This window comes from Taeniopygia guttata, chromosome 2 (assembly GCF_048771995.1).
Source record: "Taeniopygia guttata chromosome 2, bTaeGut7.mat, whole genome shotgun sequence".
NCBI lineage: Eukaryota > Metazoa > Chordata > Aves > Passeriformes > Estrildidae > Taeniopygia > Taeniopygia guttata.
In genome coordinates this window covers 76261802-76275259 of record NC_133026.1, presented here as the reverse complement: position 1 = coordinate 76275259, position 13458 = coordinate 76261802, and the positions used below count along the sequence as shown (strand labels likewise).

The 13458-nt window shown below is 42.2% G+C and overlaps 1 long non-coding RNA gene across 11 annotated transcripts in view; it reads left to right on the top strand.

The window, feature by feature from the left end:
• LOC115493798 (uncharacterized) overlaps window positions 1–13458 on the top strand; it is a 251267-nt gene that overhangs the window by 190343 nt on the left and 47466 nt on the right. For 9 of the 11 annotated variants that reach the window (XR_012053977.1, XR_012053978.1, XR_012053982.1 and 6 more), the window contains 3 exons: window positions 1607–1795; window positions 8203–8390; window positions 10127–10239. This is a non-coding gene — a long non-coding RNA (uncharacterized lncRNA). The remainder of the gene's footprint in view (window positions 1–1606; window positions 1796–8202; window positions 8391–10126; window positions 10240–13458) is intronic. The other 2 variants (XR_012053981.1, XR_012053980.1) reach the window with 1 other exon arrangement.

The window sequence follows — 13458 nt, the reverse complement described above, 5'->3', positions numbered from 1 at the left end:
TAAGCTCAGTGTCAGAGAGGGCATCTTGGAAATAGCAGGAAGCAGTAACATAACTATAGTCATAAAGAAGACAGGGATCTGACAGGGTTAACAAGAAGAAGAGTAAAGAGAGAGGGAATTTTTAACAGCCTTTTTTTCTTCCTATCCTTATGGCAGGATCAATAACAGATTTGGAAAATACAGTGTTAAACCAGGCAGCTTTTAAAACTCCAGTGAAATCAGGCTCCACTGTGAGGGGCATAGTATTGAAGAAAAAAAACAGATCTCAGAATCACAACTGAGATCGGAGGGATTGAAGCTCAAAGAATTGAAGGGCTTGAAACTCAAAGGAAAAAGAAGTTAAAGAAGGTAAAGAAGCCTAAGGCACTGGGATAGCTAGTGGTGTACAAGCAGGTGCAGTTTTTATATAGTCTAATACCTATTTGCTAAATCAAAGTGAGAAAGGGTTAAATAGAGGTAACCCTCCTGCTTAAAAAGACTTTTGCTAGCAATGGTATTCTGTGGGGTAATGGTAATCCTGTTCACTTCTCTTTCCTTTTAAAATGCGGCATGTGAGCTCCAACATGCCAGGAAACAGAGAAAAGTTATAGTTACAATAGTGTATTCATCTGTGGCACAAAAAGATGTGTACATTGGTGTTGGGTAAAGGGAGCCATCCCAATGTAAGGGAGCAGCTTCTGCCTTGAATGCAAAGGTCACTGACTGAGACAATAGGATAGATGGTTCTAATAAAAGTCTTCTGTAAGTAGATGACCACATATTGACTTGAAAAAGTGCATGTAAAACACCAGAATCCAAATAAGAAACACCTTTTTTCTTGATTTTCTGTTCCTAAGACTATATTATTATGTACAGTGTATGTAAATCTTGTCTATGCAAAAACCTGCTGCATTAGTCACATAGCTAGCTATTAATCTGTAGTTCATCTAAAATTACTATTGATTCTCTTTAATGATAGTAATAATTGTTTTGTTTATAGAATATATAATCTAATGAGTGATTTAAAAATTACTTTGCAAAAAAGTATTGATCCTTCTTCAAAATATTGGCTAGCATAAGAACAATTTTCCCTGACTTACAGATTGAGCTAATACACCTATCATATTTTCAGTTCATTTTAGGGGAAGAAAGTAATGTAAATTCATGTCGAAAATCAAATACACTGCTGAATATAACCTATACACATTTATGATCAAGCTTATTTTAAGGTATCTTGGGACACAGAATTACAGAATCATAGAATGGTTTGAGACCTCAAATCACATTCAATTCCAATCCCCCCACCATGGACAGAGAAATCTTCTAACACAGTGATCCAGAGCTGGAAGATTGTTGTGTTAAAACACTTGAGAGTGTTTTTGGTTTTTTGGGTTGTTTTTTTTTTTCTTTGCATTGTAACAATAAATCACTGTTATCTGGCCCTGAAGAATCATTTACTTTGAACCCTTTTTAGAGAGAATATTCTGCTGAAAAATCTCCCTGAACATTTAGTCACTGGCTACATCCTACTTCTTTTTCTATCCTGATGCCAAGAATCATCAAATCAGGTAAGTGAGATGCTATATTTTACAGTGAGCTCATGGGCATTCTGTTTCCCCTTCCCCAGGACCCTGTGTCTCTGATCAAGATAACCCCTGGATCCTTCCTTCCTGCCCCAACGGGGTTGGTGGAGAGCCAGGGAAGCCTTCCCTGTCCAAGGTCTATATAGACCCCTGAAATTTCCTGTTCGTCCTCTTTTGCCCCGCTCTCCACAAGGACATCACAGAATAAAGAGAGCTGAACCAACAATCTCGGGGTAAGAGCCTCTTTTGGAAATCTTTGCCATCTCCTGATATTCCTCCCCTCACAGCCTCTGATCTCTGAGCTAGCCTGATTATTCGGGGGGCTGTGTGAGGAGGGGGGGGCCTCCAACATGTGCTGCCTGTAAGCCCACGAGGAAGCTGGAGTCCCTATTTCAGTTGTTCTCGATAGCTTCTTGGGACAGTCAACTGCCCTATTACTCTAGCTGCCTTTAAAAGCTTTGAGTGACAGGGAAAAGTCGGGGACCTTGCCTGAATACCCCAGGCGAGCCGGCTGGAGACGGACCCCAGACGAGTTCACAGACGAACCCCGCAGTTCATAGGCTTGGTAAATCCTTCGTTTGCATCACCCCAGGATTGCGCCTGGCTGGGAGGGGCTACCATAGTGACTGTGGGAAGCTGCTTGCGAGGGACACCAGGAACTCTCTGCAAGCCAGCTTGGAACCGGCGGGCTGAGCCGCGTTCCCAGGGGGAGAAGTGACGGGAGGGAGCCAACAGGAGCTCTGGCACAGCGGGGGGAGAAGCCCCCTGTCCTCAGAGTTAGGGCAGGAGCCGCCCCGGCAAGCGGTGGGACGAGCACCCTTCCCCTCTCCCCCGCCCCACCCCCACCACCCCAGCTTGGATCCCGTGACGGCGGGAATTCAAAAAATTCATGCTGTGTTACAAAGTCTGGTGGAGAATAGACCAGCGACACGATTAAAATAATGGGTGCAAAAGTATCGGTGGAACAAAAGAGCACACTAAAACACCTTAGCAATATTTTAAACAATGTATCGTTCTCAAATAAGCTCTTCCTGCGTTTTATATGCTGGCTACTAGCAGAAATACCAAATTTTACTGTGCAAGAACTGAATTCGCTTTCTTTTTGGGACCAAATTGGACAGATATTAACTTTAAAAGTCGAAAATTGTGAACATTAAGCTTCTCGATTTATTCCGATATTTTTAGAAGCCCAAAAAAAGATTTTGGAAGCAGAAAAAAGCATACAACACAGAATCACAAACCGAATAATCCCTTTTCCCCCACCTACCCATCTCCTCAATATCCCAGCCCTGATATCCCTTCATTCACCCTGTACCCTCTTCTAACACCTGGTTCTTCTGAGAAATATAGTCCAGAGTTCTCTTCAGAGAGCCTTACACTGTCTCTGAAACCCATGCGGCAGTATAATGGCAGCGACCATGTGCTCTGACCCCCTCCCCCTCCCCTTCACAATCCTTGCCTGCCCCCACCCATCTCTCCAATCCCTTCCGATCTCCCACAGCTCCCCCACACTCTCCTTATCAGGGCCAGCCCCCGCGTTGCCCCGGGAACGGGGGCGGGGCTGGCTCCTGCACAGCTCTCATCCCTGAGGCTGAGGACAGCGTGGTGGGGGCAGGGCACGGCAGCCCAGCAGCTCACAGGGTGGGCGCAGCTGGAGTCTCCACCGAGGCACCGACACCCCGGGAAAAGGGGGGGGGCAGCTGCCTCTCACTGGGACTCGGGGGGTGGTGGGGGGACACAACCATGCCTCTGCCGAGGAATCTATACCATCTATAGCACTGGTTGTTTATCTAGGAAGGAGAAACGGTAACAGAACATACCAACCACTACCATATAGAGACAAAACAGAGATCTGTAAAATACAAAGAGAATTTGGGATGTCCAGTGAGATTTTTAAAGGGATGATAAGGGCAACATTTAATTCAAATGAAATGGTACCTAAAGAAATCACTGATTTATTTAAATGTTTACTAACACCTTCTGAATATGAGATATGGGAAAATAAGTGTAAGTTAGCTTTGACAGCAGTTCTACAAGAAATACAACATACACCCAGTTAGGCTATTGACAGTGATGTCAATCCTATTACAATGCATCATTTATGTGGTACAGGAGACATATAATGCCCAGAAAAACAAACCAGAGTGTTATCTAGATCGGTTTTGGAAAAAATCTGTAATGCTGCAGAAAAAACATTTTTTCAATTACCAGGAACTGAGGCTAAGGGCAGCTATATTAGCATTAAACAGTTTCCTTCCAAGAGTTTTTTACAGTTTGTGAAACGCTTGAGAACCCAAGTTGAAAGACAGATAGAAGGCACTAGAGTACAAACAGACCTGATTAAAGAAATGGCTCAGAGGAATGCAAATGAGACCTGTCGTAGAATTATTCTCAGTCTTCCTCTCGACCCAGCACCTAGTCTTGCTCAGATGATTGATGCCTGCACCGGGAGAGCAGAGCTGCTCGATACTCCTGACAGTCATGCAACATCTGCAGAAATACAGCCTGCTGCCACTGCTGCACCAAGTCTAAGGAGGACCCCAATGTCATCACAACACCTGCAGCACATCATCTGCCTGCGTTGCAAGAAACCAGGACACTTTGCCAGAAACTGTCCTCAAAACCAGAACCAGAGACAGATCAACAAACAAAAAAACTAAGTGTACATCGTGTGCCCATTGCTGAAACAACTACGCACAAAGATATAAATATAGCGGGACCTACACAGGACAATGCCTCTCTCTCAACAAATAAGGGGGAGGGTGGAAATCATGGCGGGGGGAGGGGAGAGAAAAATAAAAATGTAAAATGTATAACTAACAAGGTTAGGCAGCCTTTAGGCCGACCTCACCTAGTGACTGCCAAAGGATTTAATTTCAGATCCACTGATTGGAAAGTCATTATAGTGGACCTGCCAAAGACCTGCAGGCGTACGATATGGAACTGGACAGTGAGTAGTTTGTTATTGGGGACACAGCATACACACCTCCAGAGATTGAAATAGTTCCCATGACCACTAAAGGAAAAATATGCAGTCTTATGTTGTTGGCACACTGTTTACACCCCCCATTTTATCTAGAAAAGGAGAAAATTCTGGCACAAACCATTCCCATCCCAGTAGAAATAACAGTAGAAGGAAAATCACCAGAAGTCTACTGGGCAGAGGTAGTAGGAGAGGATAGACCCTCGATGGCATGCAACCTAGCACATGCGTCAGAGCACCTTAAGGTGGAAGGGGTTCTGGACACAGGTGCAGACATCACGGTGATACCTAAAACCATGTGGCCACCGCACTGGGAATTTCAACCTGTGGCAGGCAAACTTCAGGGCATAGGAGGAACCACACTGGCAAAAATTTCAAAAAATGTTGTGCAAATTGAGGGACCTGATGGGAAATTGGCAAGTGTTCGCCCATTTGTGGCAGACTATAAGGCTCCTCTGTGGGACAGAGACACCATGTCCCAGTGGGGAGTCCAGTTAATCATTCCTAAGACACCCCAGGATTTTTGGAAGTAGCTACTGTGGAGCACCCTTCCCACAAGCTAAAGTGGTTGGATAACACCCCAAAGCGGGTAGCACAGTGGCCTTTGAGTAGTGAGAAACTCGAGGCGCTTGAGAAACTTGTGAAGGAGCAGTTAGCTCAAGGACATCTGCAAGAGACAGACAGCCCCTGGAATTTCCCAGTCTTTGTAATAAAGAAGCCTGGGAAGGACAAGTGGAGATTGCTCCACGATCTCAGAGAACTAAAATTGTAGAGGACATGGGACCTCTACAACTGGGAATGCCTAGTCCAGCTATGCTTCTCTGAGACTGGAAATTAGCTGTGTTAGATATAAAAGACTGTTTCTTCCAAATTCCATTACACCCTGAAGATGCCCCGAGGTTTGCATTCTCAGTTCCTACCATCAGTCGGGAAGCCCTGATGAAACGCTATCACTGGAAAGTTTTGCCCCAAGGTTTAAAATCAAGTCCTTTCATATGCCAAAAGTATGTAGCAGCGCTACTGTCTCCAGTACGTGCAGGGAGAAAGGATGCCATCATCCTTCAGTACATGGATGATGTGCTTGTGTGTGCTCCCAATGACTCTATACTCCAATACACGCTTGACCTAGTGGTTGAAGTTTTAACCTCTGTTGGATTTCAATTGCAGGAAAACAAAGTTCAAAGAATGCCACCTTGGAGATACCTGGGCCTGGAAATCTCTGCAAGGACTATTGTCCCTCAGAAATTCGAAATCAATTGCAACCCCAGAACACTAGCAGACCTCCACTCGCTGTGTGGGTCTTTAAACTGGGTAAGGCCCTGCCTAGGCCTCACAAATGAGGACCTAGAACCTCTCTTCAATTTATTGAAGGGGGAGAGGGAGTCAGGGAACTGACTCCAGAGGCAAAGACAGCAATCGAAAAGGTACAGAAGGCCTTGTCAGAAAGGCAGGCACATCGGTGTGACCCAAACGTGCCTTTCCAGTTCATTGTTCTAGGAAAGCTGCCACACCTGCATGGGTTGATTTTCCAATGGACCGAGGGGCAGAAAGATCCACTCTTAATCATTGAATGGGTTTTCCTATCACTCCAAAGATCCAAAACCATCACTAGGCCACAAGAGCTGATAGCAAAGCTGATTCAGAAGGCCAGGGTGAGGTTGTGTGGATTAGCAGGGTGTGACTTTGCATGTATCCACCTTCCAGTCAGGCTTTCTGAGGAGGGAAGGAACTCTCCTGAGAGACTGGCCAAAGGGATGTTTGAGCATTTGCTCCAGAGCAGTGCCAGTCTCCAGCTATCTCTGGACAGCTACAGGGCACAAATATCAGTCCATGCCCAATCTCACAAGTTGTTCAAAGAGGAATTCCACCTTATTCCTCAAGAGAAAAGGAACCGGAGGGCAATCAAGGCTCTCACAGTGTTCACGGATGCCTCTGGGGCTTCCCACAAGTCGGTGATGACTTAGAGAAATCCACAGACTCAGCTTTGGGAAGCTGATGTTGAGCTTGTGGAGGGATGCCCCCAGGTGGCTGAACTGGCTGCAGTGGTGAGAGCTTTTGAGAAGTTTTCTGAGCCAGTCAACTTGGTGACAGACTGCCTATGTGGCAGGAGTAGTGTCCAGGGCGGAGCAGGCTGTGCTCAAAGAAATAGAAAATGAACATCTCTTCAGATTGCTCTCAAGGCTAATTTATTTAATCTCTCACCGAGAGCATCCATTCTTTGTGATGCATGTGAGGTCACACACTGATTTACCAGGTGAGATTGCAGAGGAGAACCACAAAGCAGACTCCCTTGCTGCACCAGTCAAAAACCACGTCTCCCTGATGTTTTCCAACAGGCGAAGATTTGACAGTTCCAGATAACATGGAGTCAGGCTTGAGCCATTATAACCAACTGTCCTAATTGCCAGCTCCAGGCCGTGCCATCGTTGGGCATGGGGGTAAACCCCAGAGGCCTTAGCAGCTGTGAGGTATGGCAGACAGACATCACACACATTCAGAGTTTTGGTCGCCTTGAATGCGTTCATGTAAGCGTGGACACATTCTCAGGGGCAGTGTATGCCTCTGCTCACATAGGACAAAAGGCTGCACATGTCAAACAACACCTAGTGCAATCATATTCAGTATTGGGGGTGCCAAAAACGATCAAAACAGATAATGGCCCAGCGTATGTATCCAAGGAGTTTCTGGAATTTGTCCAACAGTGGGGAGTGGAACATAAGACTGGCATCGCCCACTCCTCCACAGGTCAAGCTGTAGTCGAGCGTGCACACCAGACGCTCAAGCAGGTATTGAAGAAACAAAACAGTTCAGCTCTGTAAAACAGTCTTCACGAGAGAGGCTCTGTAAAGCCTTGTTTACCATCAATTTTCTGAACTGTTCATTTGAAAACATGAGTCCACCGGTTGTGCATCATTTTAGCAGTGGCAACCAGTTCAAATTGTCTCAGCATCCCCCGGTCTTTATTAGGGATCCAGAAACTTGGGAAACCAAGGGTCCCTATGAACTTGTAACCTGGGGTCGTGGCTATGCATGTGTAGCTGCTCCCTCAGGCCCTCGGTGGATTCCCCAGAAGTGGGTGAAAATTTTTGTCCCCAAGAATCCAGGTCAGACAAAAGGGGACAGGAAGCAAGTAACTGATGCTTCAAAGAGAAGACGCCGCTGGATGGAAGAAGAGGAATGTTCCTAAGCATGAATTCCTTCCGGCAGATACAGAAACTTTAACATGTTCTTAAAATGTTTGGTTCTCCCTATTAGAGAAAAACTACCTCCCACTCAACCCTGTGATGAACCCCATGCAAGTTGTCATCCTGCGAATGCTGAAAAGAATGTTTAAGGGCTGGGGATTCACGGGGTGGTGGACATCTGTTATTAGATCAATTTTGTTACTCCTTGTTATTTTGTTCCTTGTAACCTTGGTGTTCAGGATCCTGCATCATTTGATTTTCAAAGCTATCAAGGGTCTCATACCTTCTACCTCAGAAGTCAACCACATAGAGTGGGCTAACCGGAGGACGCCTGACTACGCCACCAACTGTAGGTGGTGGGAAACCCATACTCAGGGTTGAATTGAGCCCAGTGAATTCCTGTAACTTTGTTTAACAAATAAGGGGGAGGTGTTACAGTGAGCTCATGGGCATTCTGTTTCCCCTTCCCCAGGACCCTGTGTCTCTGATCAAGATAACCCTGGATCCTTCCTTCCTGCCCCAACGGGGTTGGTGGAGAGCCAGGGAAGCCCACCCTGTCCAAGGTCTATATAGACCCCTGAAATTTCCTGTTCGTCCTCTTTTGCCCCGCTCTCCACAAGGACATCACAGAATAAAGAGAGCTGAACCAACAATCTCGGGGTAAGAGCCTCTTTTGGAAATCTTTGCCATCTCCTGATATTCCTCCCCTCACAGCCTCTGATCTCTGAGCTAGCTTGATTATTCGGGGGGCTGTGTGAGGAGGGGGGGAACGTCAGCTATATTTTGCACTGTTATTCCTGTACTGAGTCTAATGATTTGTATTTGATTATTTTTTTCCTTAAAGCACTGAATCTTTGAAAACATGGTTTTTCTTTCACTATTGAATAATCAGTCATCTTAAAGACAATAATACTAACATTAATGATACCTTTCCTTTTTTTTGTGTGTGTGAATTTCAAAATTATATTTTTTATACCTGTTATAATCATATCTATTGGTTTAAGAATTTTTTCATCCCCTGGAATAATGTTTTTAAAGTTGTTGAGAACACAGCAACCAAATCATTCTCTGCATCTTGTTTTAGGCTTTTTCAGTAAACAGAACCTTTAGCTGTCTTGTAATATGATATATTCTGTGAATTTTAAAGAGTTATTTTGTATTCTTTCACATACCTTTTCTGTTTTCTTTCCCAATACTATCTCTAAGTGTTCAAATAATGATAATTAATACCTTAACAATATTGCACCTGTGTTTCTGGATTCTATTCCCTTTTCAGCCTCATGGTTGAACAATGTTGGAGTGAAATTCTGTGTTTGATAGTGGTGATCTTATTTGGCTTATGGCCAGACTTAAATTATTCTTTGAACCTGTTAAAATTTGAATTTTACAGCTGGATGAAAATTGGTAGCTACAGTATAATTCAGTGGTTCCCTAAAATAATCTGGTAGGCAATTGTGCACCTTATTACCTCAATATTCTCTCACACTTCTTTTTTAAAATAAATAGTAATGTCATTTGGCTTGAATTACTGTCTGAGATATTCAAAGATAAGTGATGCAGAGTCACATTTATTAATTAGGAAATATTTTCATCAGAAGGACTAAAACAATCAAAATATGGAGAGGTGGTGATAGTAGGATGGCTGTTGTCTACCATGCTTCCATTTTACACCTAGAGCAATCATACACTACTATACAAGGAAGTTCTGATGTTCTGTATACTGCACACAGTATCACAAGCTATAATAAATAAAAATTTAGATTGGTAGAAATAAGTTTTAAAGTATTTTCAAAATAAAGCTTGTTCTGTGACACCCAATCAGTCTCTTGATACAATAAATTTATAGTGTGATAAATATTCAGGAATGAGCCTTTTGAAAATTTTTTATAATCCAACAGAAAAATTTCTACCATGATGTTAGATACTGGTATGGAGGATTTGTAGATTTAAAAATAGGTAATCCAATGGTTACCTTTCTAAAAGACTGATTAATATGCACAATTCCAGTGTCTATGAGTCTAAGTAGACTATAACTATCAGCGAGGGCTTTTTCTGGTCTCAGTATGTACTAATTTAATGTAAATATCATACAGAATGATTGCACAAAACCTGCTTAATTCTTAGGGAGATGTTACTGCCCTTTTTTAGGGGAAAAAAAAATATTGTACTCTGTTTACACATATAAATACAATTTATGTTTATAAAATATTGTAATTGTTTCATTTATTTTACTTTTCCACTCAATAATTCCCTCTTTGCTGTTCCTCTTACAGAAGGTAAAATGTATAAAAGAGACACATTTTGTCAGCCCAGACTGCTTCACTCTCTAGTCTGTTCTATTAACATGCCTTATGTATTTGCAGCCTTGCTAATATGATGTTTTTTATTTCTTTCAGTTTTTACCATGCTGTTCATCGCTCTTTCCCCTCATTATGCAATCAGAATACACCGATATTTGCTATGCTTCAGGCCTGAAAAGTTTAGAAAAGACTCTGTAAGGAAACTGAAGGTGGGGAAAAAGGCTCAGATATGAATAAATGATATGCAGATTTATTTTAGCCAAGATTAAAAATAACAACCAGAGAATTTGTAAAAAGATTATAAATTACAAACTGTTAAAAAGGAATACACTTTTGAAAACTGAAGGACCCAAAAAAACCCCATTAACTGAGACATGAGAGGGCCTGTAGACTTACCTGATTTTTCTTTATTGACATTCTTACTGTATAATTTGTGAGGAGAGTACACAAACACTGTAATGAGCAATGGAGTCTATTTTATAGTTATATATAGCAATTTTATAGTCTAATTTGACTTGCAGTCAGCTTGAAACCCAATTAAAAAAAAAAAAAAAGACTATGTCCTCAGCACCATTTGTTATAAACTTTCTATGAATACTTTTGGCAGCCAGGGTGGAGCACAAGACATTCCACTGTGACTCTTCCTCCACTATTGCTTTGGTCCCAAAACTGGGTAATGATGCCTCTTCAGACTTTCTAGCACATTATTCCATAAGAATTCTGTATTTCTATTTCCCCTGAAAATCCTTTGTGTGCGCTGAGATACATTGTGTGCTATATGACCACAAGAAGAAAGTTGCGGATTCACCTCAAATGATTTGTAAAGTAAAAGATGCAAGAACTTGTGGAAAAGAAAAGAAGGCATCAAAGAGGTGAGAGAAGGCAGACTATGGTGCCCCAAACAGTGGATAAGTTAACGTTTTTCATTTCTTTCTTTTTCCCCAATTTTCTGGATAGGGGAGTAGGTGAATTTTTGCAGGGAAATGCAAAGTTACATTTGCAGATATGAATGGATACTTATCTCAGGTTTGAGGGGCAGGTGGAAGAATGCATGATATTTTTCATTTGGATCTACCTTGCAATGACAATTGGACTCTTCGAAAAACAGGCAGCAGGAGATAACTTCCTACATGCTCTAAGAGGACATAGATCAGGAAATACCTTGTAAAGGGTTAAAATCACCTATCCTATCCAGAAGAATGGGAAGCCCTCTTTATCTACCCTCAGTTCTGTTTAATATATGATGTAAGAGGAAGGGAAGGCTCATTTATACAGTTCCTTAGGTGAGCAGGGACCTTTGGCATCTTCAGAACCCGGCCTGACAGAAGGCATCCTCTGAAAGAGGCTGGAACCCGGTGTCTGGCAATGAACCAGATTAATTGCATATGCATAATTCCACAGGAGGGGTTGAGATCAAGGGTTTTGGAAATGTTGAAAATTAGCTCCTAAATGATTTGGCTCCTTAGCAATTGCTTGCACAGAAAGAAACTCTGAAAAGGAAAGAAAAAGTCTTCTTCAAGAACAGAGAAGAATGGTCCTTAGAATTTATAAGAAAATGTTGCACTGTCTTCACAGGTGTTTATTTTCTAATGCTGAGATTAGTGGGTGAGTTGGATTTCCTTTATTTATGTCCCAAAGTGTCTATCAAAGACCAAGAGAGATCTTGAGGTGCAGAGGTGCAAAAGTGGCCCAGACTCCCTCACAGTCCCCAGACCACAAAGACCTGAAGACAGGGAAGGAGAGAGCTCTGTACATTTTCCAAGATGATAAACCAGTGTGGTAAATATTTCCATGTTAATTTCGAGCCTGAAATAAACTTGGTTGGAAAAAAGCTTTTAATCAGACCTTGAGACAAGCACTTCATAACACCTTCAAGTGTGAAAATTCTCCCTAAATCATTTTCTGTTGTGTTTGTTCTCTTTGACACATAAGGATTAAGCCTGAAGCGAGCTTACTTTAAAATTAAGAGGGGAAAGAATAAACATGGTCAAACTTCAACTTTATCTTTAGGAACACAATCACTTTGGACATATTTGTTGCTCATGTCTTTTGATCTTTAGTATATTTCTTCAGGCTGCAGGTACACCTAGAAAAAATTAATGTGCTGAATATTTTTCTATATCTTCACATTGGACCTGTTTTACTCAGAAAGGATCATTTTCATTTTGTTGACCTTGACTGAGGCTGTCACAGATGTGATTCCTGTGTAAAAGAGCAGAAGCAGTGAGATAGCTCTTAATATCACACTTTCTCTCCAGTCCAAGCAAGTTCCTGGTGACAAGGCAGAAAAAGAATAAAGGGAGTTACCTTCTGCTTGCTACAACTTGATAAATACATTATCAATTTTTTGTATGCATCTGATTACAATATGCATATATGCATATGCATATGAGCACACTTCTCTCCAACACATCAAATAAACCCTTGGATCATGCTTTCTCACTGTCCACATGTGTGCTCCTGGGATTAGCATTGTCTGCCTGGCTTCAATGCAGTTTATTTCATCATAGCAGTGCATATAGTTCTGTGTTTTGCTTTTGTGGCTGGGCTGGTGTTCATAACACACAGTTTTGGGTACTGCTGGGCAGTGATTGCATGGTGTCAAAGTTTTCTTTTCAACCCCTGGGCATGGCCAAAAGGCTGGGAGGGTACACAGCCAGCACATCTGGAGACACTGGCCAAGGGAAATCTGACATTCCCATAATCTTGTACTCAGCAAAGAAAGCTGAGAAAAAGGAAGTGAAAATGGGTCTACTGGTTATCAGTTTGGCTTCCCTAGCACATGCACACAATGTGTACTGAGGTCCTGCTTTCCTGGAAATGGCTGGACATCTTCCTACTGGTGGAATGTAGTGTACTTTGCTTCTGTGTGTAGCTTTTGCTTTTCTTAGTAAATTGAAATTATGTCAACACAAATTTTACCACCTTATTTTCTTCCCCTCTTCTCTAAGAAGGGGCTGTGACAGAGTAGATGGGGCTTGCAGCCAGCTAAGGTCAACCCTCCACATGGGTTTTAAACCCTCCACATGATCTTTAAAACTATACTTCACAGATTAGTATATAAGCAGTCAATTCTGATGCTTTCCTGTGCAACACTTCTCTGAATTTGATGGTTTCTGTCATTTGAATGTTACAACCTTTTAGTATTATTTTTCTTTGATAGTGTATCAATGACCTATCAGAGCTTCTCAATACACAACTGTTTCCAATTCTGATAGCGCATGTGGCTTTCTGTCACACCATAGCTCTGTGAGTATGCTTTCCACCTGTTCTTGCAGCACCAGTTTTTTAAGTCAATCTATTATGAATTTAGGCCAGGTGTACTCTGTAAAACTCTGTATCATTTTAGTCTGGTCTTTTTTTTTTTGTGTGATTTTGAAGATTTTGAAATTAAGAAATATTACACATCTATCTAAAGCTATACACAA